Here is a 14,360-nt window from a genome sequence, read left to right as displayed (position 1 = left end):
TTAATACCTAGGTGATGGGTTAATAGGTGCAGCAAACCACCATGGCACACATTTACCTATGTAACAAACCTGCACGTTCTGCACAGTTCTGCACATGTATCCTGGAACTTAAAAAAATGGCCGAGCACGGTGGCTCATGCCTGTAATTCTAGCACTTTCGGAGGCCAAGGTGGGTGGATTGCCTGAGCTCGAGTTTGAGACTAGCTTGGTCAACATAGTGAAACCCCATCTCTACTAAAATACAAACAACAACAACAACAATATATTAGCTGGGCATAGTGGTGGGAGCCTGTGGTCCCAGCTACTGGAGAGGCTGAAGCAGGAGAATTGCTTGAACTTGAGAGGTGGAAGTTGCAGTGAGCCAAGATCAAGTCACTGCACTCCAGCCTGGGAGACAGAGCGAGACTCCATCTCAAAAAAAAAAAAAAAAAAAAAAATTAAAACTTTTAAAACTTCACATTTTAGCAATTAAATAAAAAAAATACTCATCTTTTTGAAAGATGTTATTAAATATTCTATTGAGGCCAGGTGTGGTGGCTCACACCTCTAATCCCAGCACTTTGGGAGGCTGGGGCAGGCGGATCACCTGAGGTCAGGAGTTATAGAGCAGCGTGGCCAACATGGTGAAACCTCCTCTCTACTAAAAATACAAAAATTAGCCAGGCATGGCCGGGCGCGGTGGCTCAGGCCTGTGATCTCAGCACTTTGGGAGGCCAAGGTGGGTGGATCAGGAGGTCAGGAGAGATCGACACCATCCTGGCTAACAGAGTGAAACCCCGTCTCTACTAAAAATACAAAAAAAAAATTAGCCGGGCGTGGCGGTGGGCGCCTGTAGTCCCAGCTACCTGGGAGGCTGGGGCAGGAGAATGGAGTAAACCCGGGAGGCGGAGCTTGTAGTGAGCCGAGATTGCGCCACTGCACTCCAGCCTGGGCAACAGAGCGAGACTCCCTCTCAAAAAAAAAAAAAAAAAAAAAAAAAATATATATATATATATATATATATATATTTTCTCACTCATAAGTGAGAGCTGAACATTGAGTACACATGGATCCAAAGAAGGGAACAAGAGATAGCGGTGCCTACTGGAGGCTGAAACAAGGAGGGTGAGGATCGAAAAACCAGCTCTCAGGTACTAGGCTCATTACCTCAGTGACAAAATAATCTGCACACCAAACTCCCATGATGACCAGTTTACTCATGTACCAATCATGCACAGGTGCCCTTTGAACTGAAAAATTTGAAAGAAAGAAAAATGCGTAAAATTGGGAAATTGCATGTGCATTTTGCCACAACAATTTTTTTTTTTTCGAGACAGAGTCTTGCTCTGCAGCCCAGGCTGGAGCGCAGTGGCGCGATCTCGGCTCACTGCAAGCTCCGCCTCCCGGGTTTATGCCATTCTCCTGCCTCAGCCTCCCGAGTAGCTGGCACTACAGGCACCGGCCACCACGCCCTGCTAATTTTTTGTATTTTTTAGTAGAGACGGGGTTTCACCGTCTTAGCCAGGATGGTCTCAACCTCCTGACCTCGTGATCCACCCGCCTCGGCATCCCAAACTGCTGAAATTACAGGTTTGAGCCAACGCGCCCAGCAATAACAATTTTTAATAAAATAACTATATCTGCAGAAGGCTGAGGCAGGAGAATTGCTTGAACCCAAGAGGCAGAGGTTGCGGTGAGCTGAGATGGCGCCATTGCACTCCAGCCTGGGCAACAAGAGCAAAACTCTGTCTCAAAACAACAACAACAACAACAACAAAAACACTATATCTGCATGTGGGCAACAGGAAGAGGAGGACTAAAGGCAGATTGAGGTTGACAGTATTTAAGTAACTAAAATGAGAATAAAATCAAATAGCAGGAATTTGGCCAGGCGTGGTGTCTCGCGCCTGTAACACCACCACTTTGGGAGGCCGAGACAGGCAGAATACCTGAGGGCAGGAGTTCAAGACAAGCCTAGACAATATGGTGAAACCCCGTCTCTACAATTAATAAATAAATAAATAAAATAAAAAATGTTGGTGGTGACCACCTGTAGTCTCAGCTACTTGGGAGGCTGAAGCATGAGAACCAGGAGGCAGAGGTTGCAGTAAGCCGAGATCACACCACTGCACTTTGCCAGCCTGGGTGACACAGTGAGACTCTGTTTCAAAAAAATACAAAAAATGAAAACAAAAACCAAGAGTTTATAATCTCATGGTCCCCTGCAATAATTAGATTATTATGTCTGAAGTATCCTGTGCATTTTGGGGCACCTGTTTTTAAAAAGATATGCTGGCTGGGCACGGTGGCTCACGCCTGTATTCCCAGCACTTTGGGAGGCCGAGGTGGGCGGATTACCCAAGGTCGGGAGCTCTAGACAAGCCTGACCAACATGGCAAAATCCTGTCTCTACTAAAAATACAAAAATTAGCGAGGCATAATGGCGGGTGCCTGTAATCCCAGCTACTTGGGGAGGCTGACGCTTGGACCCAGGAGGCAGAGGTTGCAGTGAGACGAGATCGCGCCACTGCACTCCAGCCTGGGCAAGACTCAGTATCAAAAAGAAAAAAAAGAATGTTAAGTAAATAGAATCACATCATATAGTGTGTAACCTTGAGGGACCGGCTTTTTTTTTTTTAATTCAGCAGAATTCTCTGGAGATTCCTCCCGTTGTTGCATATCAATAGTTTATTCCTTTTTATTGCAGAGTGGTATGGATTTACCAGTTTAGCCACTCATCCGTTGAAGGATATCTGGCTATTAAGAATAAAACTGCTATAAACGTTTATGTATGGGTTTTATGTAAATAGAGGTCTTCATTTCTCTGGAATAAATGCCAGGAGTGCAATAGCTGGGGTTTTCTGTTTCTGTTTTTGTTCTCTTTTAGAGTCAAGACCTCACTCTAGTGCCTAGGCTAGAATGCAGTGGTACAATCACAGCTCACTGCAGCCTCAAATTCCTGGGCCCAGGTGATCCTCCAGCCTCAGCCTCCTGAGTAGCTAGGAGTACAGGCACCTGCTACCACACTCAGTAAAATGTGTGTGTGTGTGTGTGAGAGAGAGAGGGAGAGTTTAGAGACAGGGTGGAGAGTCTTGCTATGTTGCCCAGGCTAATCTCAAACTCCTAGTCTCAAGCAGTCTTCCCACCTCTGCCTGCTTTATTTTGTAAAAAATACAAAAAATTAGCCAGGCATGGTGGCGCGCACCTGTAGTCCTAGCTACTCAGGAGGCTGAGGTGGGAGGATCGCTTGAGCCTGTGGCTGTCAAGGCTGCAGTGAGCCATGATCACGCCACTGCACACCATGCACACCAGTCTGGGCAACAAGAGTGATACCCTGTCTAAAAAAAAAACACTACTGCCAGGCCCAGTGGTGCATGCCTGTAATCCCAGCACTTTGGGAGGCTGAAGCAGCTGTATCACCTGAGGTCAGGAGTTTGAAACCAGCCTGACCAACATGGTGAAACCCCTATTAAATCTCTACTAAATACAAAAAATTAGCCAAGTGTGGTGGTGCATGCCTATAATCCCAGCTACTTGGGAGGCTGAGGCAGGAAAATTGCTTGAACCCAGGAGGCGGAGGTTGCAGTGAGCTGAGATCACACTATTGCACTCCGTCCTGGGCAACAGAAGCAAAACTCCATTAAAAAAAATACTGGCAAAGATACTGGCAAACTTTTTCCAAAGTGACTGTACCATTTTGCATTTCTACCTGCAATGTATGAGTGATTCCGTTTTTCCACATCCTCACCAGCATTTTGTGTTGTCACAATTTTTTTGTTTTTGTTTTTGTTTGTGTTTAGGTTTTTTTGGCCATTCTGATGGGTAGTGATATCTCATTGTGGTTTTAATTTGCATTTCTCTGATGGCTAATGGTGTTGAACATCTCTTCATCTGCTTACTTGCCATTAGTATTATATATATCCTCTCCAATGAAATATCTTTTCATGCCATTTGCTCATGCTCTAATTGGATTGTTTTTTGACAGCTGAATTTTAAGAATTTTTTCTTTATATATTCTGCCTATTAGTGCTTTGTCAGATATGTGGTTTGCAAATACTTTCTCCCACTCTGTAGCTATCTGTTCCTCCTCTTAACTGGCCCTTTCACCAAGCAAAAATTTTAAACTCTAATGTTCAATTTATCAATTGTTCCACTTACAGATCATGCTATTTATTGGTGCCAAGTCTAAGAATTCTGTCTGACCCTAGATCCTGCAAATCTTCTCCTCTTTCATTCTAAGTTTGTTTTATTATTATTATTATTATTTTGGCTTTTTTTGTTGTTGTTGTTGTTATTGTTTTTGAGACAGAGTCTCACTCTGTCACCCAGGCTATAGTGCAGTGGCACTATCTCGGCTCGCTGCAACCTCTGCCTCCCAGGTTCAAGTGATTCTCATTGCCTCTCAGACTCCCAAGGAGCTGGGATTACAGGCGCCCACCATCATGCCTGGCTAATTTTTGTATTTTTAATAGAGATCAGGTTTCTCCATGTTGGCCAGGCTGGTCTCGAACTCCTGGCCTCAAGTGATCCGCCCATCTCGACCTGCCAAATTGCTGGGATTACAGGCATGAGTCACCGCGCCTGGCCGTCATTCTAAAAGTTTGATAGTTTTAGGTTTAAGTTCTTGATACAGGTTGAGTTAATTTTTGAATAACATGTGAGACATAGGTCGAGGGTTTTTTGTTTTGGTTTGGTTTTTGTTTGCCTATAGATGTTCAATTGCTCCAGCACCATTTGTTAAAAATGGTGTTTTTCCTCTATGGAATTACTTTTGTACCTCTGTCAAAATTCAGTTGGGCATATTTGAGTGAGTCTTTTTCTGGGTTCCTCTATTCTGTTCCTCTGATCTACGTGTCTGTCCTCCACCAACACCAGTCTTGATTACTGCAGCTGTAAAAAATAAGTCTTGAAAGCAGGTAAAGAGATTCCTCCCACTTTATTCTTCCTTTTCAAAATTGTTTTAGCTATTCTAGTTCCTTTGCCTTTTGATATAAATTTTAGAATAGGCCAGGCTCGGTGACTCATGCCTATAATCCCAGCACTTTGGGAGGCATAGGCAGGCAGATCACTTGAGGTCAGGAGTTTGAGACCAGCCTGGCCAACATGGTGAAACCCCATCTCTACTAAAAAAATACAAAAATTGGCTTAGGTGCGGTGGCTCACGCTTGTAACCTCAGCACTTTGGGAGGCCGAGGCAGGCGGATCACCTGAGGTAAGGAGTTTGAGACCAGCCTGACCAACATGGTAAAATCCCGTCTCTACTAAAAATACAAAAATTAGCTGGGCGTGGTGGCGGGCGCCTGTAGACCCAGCTACTAGGGAGGGTGAGACAAGAGAATTGCTTGAACCTGGGAGGCAGAAGTTGCAGTGAGCCAAGATCATGTCACTACACTCTAGCCTGGGCGACAGAATGAGACTCCATCTCAAAAAAAAAAAAAAAAATTAGCCGGGCATGGTGGTGGGTACCTGTAATCCCAGCTACTTGGGAAGCTGAGGCAGGAGAATCACTTGAACCTGGGAGGTGGAGATGGCAGTGAGCTGAGATCCCGCCACTCCACTTCAGCCTGGGTGACAGAGGGAGACTCTGTCTCAAAAAAGAAAAATAATAATAATCTTGTCTATAAATAAAAAAAAACTTACTGGGATTTTGATAGGAATTCTGTTAAACTGTATATCAATTTGGTGAAAACTGACATCTTTACAATGTTGAATCTTCCAACCTATGAACACCGTGTGTCTATTTATTTTTTTAAAAATGTTTAGACCAGGTATAGTAGCTCATGCCTGCCATCTCAGCACTTTGGGAGGCTGAGGAGCGATGATTGCTTGAGGCCAGGAGTTAGAGGCCAGCCTGGGCAACTTAGTGAGACCAATCTCTACAAAAAATACCAAAAAATTAGCCGGGCATGGTGACACACGCCTATAGTCCCAGCTACTTGGGACGCTGAAGGAGGATTGCTTGAGCCCAGGAGTCCAAGGCTGGAGGGAGCTGAGATCACACACCACTGCACTCCAGCCTGGGCAACAAAGGGAGATTGTGTCTCAAAAATATACATATATTGTTTATTTCTCTTATCAGTGTTGTGTAGTTTTCCGCACACAAGTCTGAAATACGTTGTTAGATTTACACCTAACTATTTCACTTTTTGGATGATTAGAAATGGCATATTCCTTTCAATTTCAGTGTCCACATGTTCTTAGCTAGTGTATACAAATACAATTGATTTTTGTATGTTTATCATGTATTCTGTAACCTTGCTGAACTCATTTAGTTGTAAGAGTTTTGCTAGATTCCTTGAGATTTTCTACATAAACCGTGTGTTGTCTAAAAATGGACAGTTTTATTTCTTCCTTTCCAAACTGTATGCCTTTTACTTCCTTTTTTTTTTTTTGAGATGGAGTCTCGGTCTGTCACCCAGGTTGGATGGCGCGATCTGGGCTCACTGCAACATCCACCTCCTGCTTCAAGTGATTCTCCTGCCTCAGCCTTCTCAGCCTCCTGAGTAGCTGGGATTACAGGTGTACACCACCACACCTGGCTAATTTTTGTATCTTTGGTAGAAACGGTCTCACCATGTTGGTCAGGCTGGTCTGGAACTCCTGATCTCAGGTGATCCACCTGCCTCAGCCTCCCAAAGTGCTGGGATTACAGGCGTGAGCCACTGCACCCGGCTACTTCCTTTTTTTTTTTTTTTTGGTCTTGTTCCACTGACTAGAGGTTCCAGTGCTATAATGAATAAGAGTGAAAGAGTGATGAGGCCTTTCTTGCCTTGTTCCCAATTTTAGGAGAAAGTATCCAGTGTTTCACCATTAAGTACACTTGTCCCTTGATGTCCATGGGAGATTGGCTCCAGGATCCCCAACATATACCAAAATCCTGGGATCTTCAAGTCCCTGAGATAAAATGGTGTAGTATTTGCATATAACCTAGGCATATCTTCCTGCATACTTTAAATTATCTCTAGATTACTTATAATACAATGTAAACGCTATGTAAATAGTTGACATACCATATAGTCTAGGTAGGAAATAATGACAAGGAAAAAAAGGCTGTACGTGTTCAGTACAAACACAACATCCTTATTGGGGTTTTTTTCCCCAAGTATTTTTGATCCCTTGTTGGTTGAATCCACAGATACGGAGGACCAGGTGTATAACGTTGGCGGTAGGGTTTTTGTACATGCTCCTTATCAAATTGAGGAAGTTCCTCTTCTATTCCTAATTTTCTGAGAATTTATATCATGAATGGATGTTTAATTTTGCAAATGTTTTGTGAGCACCTATTGATATAATCATGTGATTTTTCTTCAAGTCATTAATATAGAAGAATCCATTGATTTATTTTGAAATACTGAACCAGCCTTGCATCCCTGGAAAAACCCCCACTTGGTCATGATGAATAATTATTTTTATAAATTGTTGGATTATATTTGCTAATTTTGTCCCATTAACAAAAATTTTTAAAATTTTTGTAGGTATTATTTGCTAATATTTTGTTGAGGATTTTTGTGTGTATATTTATGAGAGTTATTGTTTCCGTAGCTTTCTTTTTTGTACTCTGTGTGGTTTTGTTATCAGGGTAAAACTAGCTTCATAAAATTATACATGATCCTCAACTTTTTGTTTTTTCCTTTGAGACAATTTCTGGGTCTATTGCCCAGGCTGAGTGCAGTAGCACCATCTCAGCTCACTGCAATTTCTACCTCCCGGGCTCACACCTATAATCCCAGCACGTTGGGAGGCCAAGGAGGGCAGGAGTTCGAGACCAGCCTGGGCAACATGGCAAAGCCCCGCCTCTGCTAAAAATACAAAAATTAGCCGGGCATGGTGGCATGCATCTGTAGTCCCAGCTACTCAGGAGGCTGAGGCACAAGAATCGCTTGAAGCCGGGAGGCAGAGTTTGCAGTGAGCCGAGATCACACCACTGCACTCCAGCCAGGGCAACAGAGTGAGATTCTGTCTCAAAAAATAAATAAATAAGAAAAAGTTATATGGCTATTCAAATTATCTATTTTGTTTTGGATGAGTTGTAGTAATTTGTGTTTTTTGAGAAAGTGATCAATTTTGCCTGAGTCATTACATTTTTTTTCCTTTTTTTTTTTGAAACAGGGTCTCACTCTGTTACCCAGGCTGTAGTGCAGTGGGGCAATCATGGCTCACTGCAGCCTCGACCTCCCAGGCTCAAGAGATCCTCCCACCTCAGCCTCCCATGTAGCTTAGACCACAGGTGTGTGGCACCATGCCTGGCTAATTTTTTTTTATTTTTTGTGAGGCAGGGTCTCACTATGTTGCCCAGACCAGTCAACTCCTATGTTCAAGCAATCCTCCCACTTTGGCCTCCCAAAGTGCTTGGATTACAGGTATGGGCTACCACACCTGGCTTGGACTTATCTATTTCTTCTTCTAGGTCTATCAGTTTTCACTTCACGTTTTGCAGTGCTGTGTTTTAGTGCGTACACATTTAGGATTGCTATGTCTTCTTAGTGGATTGACTCTTTCAGTGTTGTATAATGTCCCGCTCTTTCTATGTTAATTTTCTTTGCTCCAAAGTCCACTTTAGTTTATTTTAGTATAGTCACTCTTGCTTTCCTTTGATGAATGCTTGTATGACATAACTTTTTCCATCCTTTTACTTGCAACTTGCCTATATCATATTTGTAGTGAATTTCTTGCAGATAGTATACAACTGTTTTTTTTTTTTTAAATCCACTCTGCCAATTTCTGTCTTTTAATTGGTATATTTAGACTATTTGCATTTAATGTAATTGTTGATATGTTAGGGCCAAAGTCTGTCATTTTTTTTTAATTTTAATTTTTTCTATTTTTCTAATCAGCTTCCTCAGGTTGAAGTGATTATTTTATTTCATTTTTTTTTTGAGACGGAGCTTTGCTCTTGTTGCCCAGGCTGGAGTGCAATGGTGCGATCTCAGCTCACTGCAAGCTCTGCCTCCCGGGTTTACGCCATTCTCCTGCCTCAGCCTCCCGAGTAGCTGGGATTACAGGCGCCCACCACCACGCCTGGCTAATTTTTTGTATTTTTAGTAGGGACGGGGTTTCACTGTGTTAGCCAGGATGGTCTCGATCTCCTGACCTCCCGCCTCAGCCTCCCAAAGTGCTGGGATTACAGGCATGAGCCACTGCCCCCAGCTCTTTGGATAGCTTTTTAAGTGGCTGCTCTTATATACATGACTTATGACAGTCTACTAATGTCATCATTTTACCAGTTTGAGAGAAATATAAAAACTTTACATCCTTCCGTGTCCCTTCACCCTTCCCAGTTTATAATTGTTTGAAATATTTTCTCCATACAGACTTAGGACTATATTAGATGATACTATATATATATTTTTTTTTTTTTTGGAGACGAAGTCTCGCTCTGTCATCCAGGCTGGAGCGCAGTGGCACGATCTCAGCACACTGCCACCTCTGCATCCCGGGTGCAACCTCTGCCTCCCAGGTTCAAACAATTCTTCGGCCTCAGCCTCCGGAGTAGCTGGGACTACAGGCATGTGCCACCATGCCTGGCTAATTTTTTGTATTTTTAGTAGAGATAGGGTTTCACTGAGATGGGGTTTCACCATGTTAGCCAAGATGGTCTCAATCTCTTGGCCTCGTGATCTGCCTGCCTTGGCCTCCCAAAGACCTGGGAATGCTGTAATTTTTATTTTAGGCCAGGTGCAGTGGCTCATGCCTGTAATCCCAGCACTTTGGGAGGCCAAGGCGGACAGATCACCTGAGATCAGGAGTTCGAGACCAGCCTGGCCAACAAGGTGAAACCCTATCTCTACTAAAAAAAAAAAAAAAAAAAATTAGCCGGGCATGGTGGCACATGCCTGTAATCCCAGCTACCTGGGAGACTGAGGCATGAGAACTGCTTGAACCTGGGAGGTGGAAGTTGTAGTGAGCTGAGTTTACACTACTGCACTCCAGCCTGGGCAACAGAGCAAGACTCTGTCTCCAAAAAAAATTTTTTACTTCAACTGTTAAACATAATTTAGAAAACTCAAGAAGAAAAGCTTATTGTATTTGCCCATATTTTTACTTTCTGAGTTTGTTTTTTCTTTCTAATTTTCCAAAGTCCTTGTTTTATTGTTTTCTTTCTTTTTAGAGAACTTCTTTTAGCCCTTTCTGGGGGAAGGCCTACCGGTGACATATTCTCTGTCACTCCACTGAGATCGTGCCACTGCACTCCAGCCTGGGTGACAGAGTGACAGAGACAACCAAATGTCTTGATTCCCCCTTGATTCCTGAAGGACATTTTCACTACATACAGCGTTCTGAGTTGACAAGTGTTTTTTTGTATTCGCTTTTTGCATGAAAAACATTTTGCCACTTCTGCTGGCCTTTGTGGTTTGTGGTGAGAAATCTGCCATTCAAATGATTTTTCCTCTTTAGGTAAGGTGTTTTCTCTGGCTGCTTTCGAAATTTCTTCTCTCTTTAGTTTTCAGAAGTTTAACTGTGATGTGTTGTGGTATGGGTTTCTGTGGGTGTATTCTGTGTAGTGTTTGCTCAGCTTCTTGAATCTACAGATTTTTCTTGCCAAAGTTGGCGAGTATGCAGCCTTTATTTCGCCAACTAACTTTTCAACCTGGCCCTCTTTATCCTCTCCTCCTGGAACCCTGATGACACAAATATTAGATCTTTTGTAGTATTTCCACAGGTCCACAGGCTGTTTTTAATTTTGTTTTCAGTCTATTTTCTCTTTCTTGTTCAGATCAGGTAATTTCTATTGTTCTGGTTTCTTGTTTGTTTTTTGGAGACAGTCTCACTCTGTTGCCCAAGCTGGAGTGCAGTGGTGCAATCTCAGCTCACTGCAAGGTCTGCCTCCCAGGTTCAAGTGATTCTCCTGCCTCAGCCTCCCAAGTAGCTGGGAATACAGGCACGCACCATCACACCTGGCTAATTTTTTAGTAGGGACAGGGTTTCACCATGTTGCCCAGGCTGGTCTCAAACTCCTGAGCTCAGACAATCCGCCTGCCTCAGCTTCCCAAAGTGCTGGGATTAGAGGTGTGAGCCACCACATCCAGCTTTATTTCTATTGTTCTGTCCTCCAGTTCAGTTATTTTTTTTTTCTTCTGTCACTTCCATGTCTTTTTCTCCTCCCAGCTTCTGTTGGGAAAAATGTCACTTCCATTCTGTTGTTGATCCCATCCACTGAGAGTTTTTTAATTCAGTTATTTGCATTTTTCAGTTCTAAGACTTCCATTTGGTTCTTTTTTTTCTTTTTTTTTTTTTTTTTTTTGAGACAGAGTCTTTCTCTGTCGCCCAGGTTGGAGTGCAGTGGCACAATCTCAGCTCACTGCAACCTCTGCCTCCTGGGTTCAAGTCATTCTCCTACCTTAGCCTCCCAAGTAGCTGGGATTACAGGCACAAGCCACCATACCTGGCTAATTTTTTATATTTTTGGTAGAGATGGGGTTTCACCATGTTGGCCAGGCTGGTCTCGAACTCCTGACCTCAAGTGATCCACCTGCTTTGGCCTCCCAAAGTGCTGGGATTATAGGCACAAGCCACCCTGCCTGGCAGATACCTGAGCTAAAAATACAAAAACTTACCCACGTGTGGTGGGGGGCACCTATAATCCCAGCTACAGGGGAGGCTACAGAAGGAGAATTGCTTGAACCCAGGAGGTGGAGGCTGCAGTGAGCTGAGATTAGACCACTGCACTCCAGCCTGGGCAACAGAGCAAGACTCTCAAAAAAAACAAAAACAAAACAAAAAAAACCTTCAATGCCTTCCCATAAGATCTACAATAAAATAGATGCTCTGGCCCCTGCCTGCCTCTCTGACATCTCTTACTACTTTCTGCTTGCTCAGTAAGCTCCAAATTTCTTTACTCAACACATAATGAGCACATACAATGTACCAGTTTTTGTTACCAATAAACAAATCAAAATTCCCTCTTCTTGCTGAGGACACACAAAAAACAATAATCCTAATATACAAGTAAATGTCAAAATACGTTTGTTCGTTAGGAGATAGGGTCTTCCTCTGTCACTCAGGCTGGAGCACAGTGGTGCAATTTCAGCTTACTACAGCCTCGAATTCCCAAGTTCAAGGGATTCTCCCACGTCCTTAGCCTCCTGAGTAGCTAGGACCACATGCCCAACTTAGAAAAGATATTTTCAAAGGTATATGTAAATTGGATGGGGAAGCAGATCATGTAGGGCCATTTAAACAACTTCAGCTTAAATGTCACTCTTCATAGAAACCTTATTAATCACCCAATTTACTGTGGCCTCCTTCTCCTCTCAATCTCATTACCTTGTTTTCTTCATAGCACTTATTAATACCTGACACTTTGTTGTTGTTGTTGAGAACGAGTCTCACTCTGTCATCCAGGCTGGAATGCAGTGGCACAATCTCGGCTCACTGCAACTGCCATGTCCCAGGTTCAAGCAATTCTCCTGCCTCAGCCTCCCAAGTAGCTGGGATTACAGGTGCCCACCACCACGCCCAGCTAATTTTTATATTTTTAGTAGAGACGGGGTTTCGCCATTTAGGCTGGGCTAGTCTTGAACTCCTGACCTCAGGTAATTCACCCGCCTCGGCCTCCCAAAGTGCTGGGATTACAGGCATGAGCCACTGTGCCCAGCCAGAGACTTTTTTCAATGCAGCATTTTTTATTAATTTATTATGAGATAGGGTCTTGCTCTGTCACCCAGGCTGGTATGCAGTGGCACCATCTCAGCTCACTACAACCTCCATGTACAGGGCTCAGGTAATCCTCCCCCCTCAGCCTCCAGAGTAGCTGGGACTACAGGCATGTGCCACCTTGCCTAGCTAATTTTTTTTTTTTTTTTTTTTTTTTTTTTTTTTTTTTTTTTTTTTGAGACGGAGTCTCGCTCTGTCGCCCAGGCTGGAGTGCAGTGGCCGGATCTCAGCTCACTGCAAGCTCCGCCTCCCGGGTTTACGCCATTCTCCTGCCTCAGCCTCCCGAGTAGCTGGGACTACAGGCGCCCACCACCGCGCCCGGCTAATTTTTTGTATTTTTTAGTAGAGACGGGGTTTCACCGTGTTAGCCAGGATGGTCTCGATCTCCTGACCTCGTGATCCGCCCGTCTCGGCCTCCCAAAGTGCTGGGATTACAGGCTTGAGCCACCGCGCCCGGCCTTTTTTTTTTTTTTGTAGAGACGATGTTTCGCCATGTTGGCCAGGCTGGTCTGGAACTCCTGGACTCAAGTGATCAGCCTGCCTTGGCCTCCCAAAGTGCTGGGATTACAGGCCTGAGCCACCCTGCCTGGCAGATACCTGAAACTTTTTATTTATTTATTTATTTTTGAGATAGACTCTCGCTTTGTTGCCCAGGCTGAAGTGCAGTGGCACTATCTCGGCTCATTGGAATCTCCACCTCCTGGGTTCAATCCATTCTCCTGCCTCAGCCTCCCCAGTAGCTGGGACTACAGGTGCCTGCCACCACACCCGGCTCATTTTTGTTTTTTTACTTTTAGTAGAGATGGGCTTTCACCATGCTGGTCAGGCTGGTCTCTTAACTCCTGACCTCCGGTGATCTGCCTGCCTTGGCCTCCCAAAGTGCTGGGATTACAGGCGCCAGACACCTTAACTGGCCCTGAGACTTCCTGATGTATTTATTTGTTGACTTGTGTCTTATTCCCTAACTAGGGGTTTGACTGTTATTATGTCTCTTCTGTTTAAAATAGAACCTGGTAAATATCAATACTTTTGTTGAATGATGGATAAGTATGTCCTCAATACCTTAATTTACAATGGGTTTCTTTTTTTTTTTTTTTTTTTTTTTGAGACGGAGTCTCGCTCTGTCGCCCAGGCTGGAGTGCAGTGGCCGGATCTCAGCTCACTGCAAGCTCCGCCTCCCGGGTTCACGCCATTCTCCTGCCTCAGCCTCCCGAGTAGCTGGGACTACAGGCGCCCGCCACCTCGCCCGGCTAGTTTTTTGTATTTTTTAGTAGAGACGGAGTTTCACCGTGTTAGCCAGGATGGTCTCGATCTCCTGACCTCATGATCCGCCCGTCTCGGCCTCCCAAAGTGCTGGGATTACAGGCTTGAGCCACCGCGCCCGGCCTACAATGGGTTTCTAGTATTCCTGTCAGGGCCTGTAGGCGCACAATAAATTAACAACAGAAATTTTAACATAAAGTCATTACAACTTGGGCTAAAAAAAACTTTGTAGGGTTCTTGTAGCCCTTTAAGGTCTGTCTCACACAATTTTTCTTTCCAAGTCTGGATAAAGCTGTGGTGGTGTTTTCCCGGATCTGTTGTGCCTGTTTATGACTAACAAATAAACAAATGGCAATTCTTTCTCTTTTATTATTATTTTTTTGGGAACGGAGTCTCACTCTGTCACCCAAGCTGGAGTACAGTGGCTCGATCTCAGCTCACTGTCACCTCCGCCTCCCGGGTTC

Source organism: Macaca mulatta, chromosome 10 (genome assembly GCF_049350105.2).
Source record: "Macaca mulatta isolate MMU2019108-1 chromosome 10, T2T-MMU8v2.0, whole genome shotgun sequence".
In the NCBI taxonomy this organism is placed as follows: domain Eukaryota; kingdom Metazoa; phylum Chordata; class Mammalia; order Primates; family Cercopithecidae; genus Macaca; species Macaca mulatta.
Note: the sequence above shows the minus strand (reverse complement) of the source record.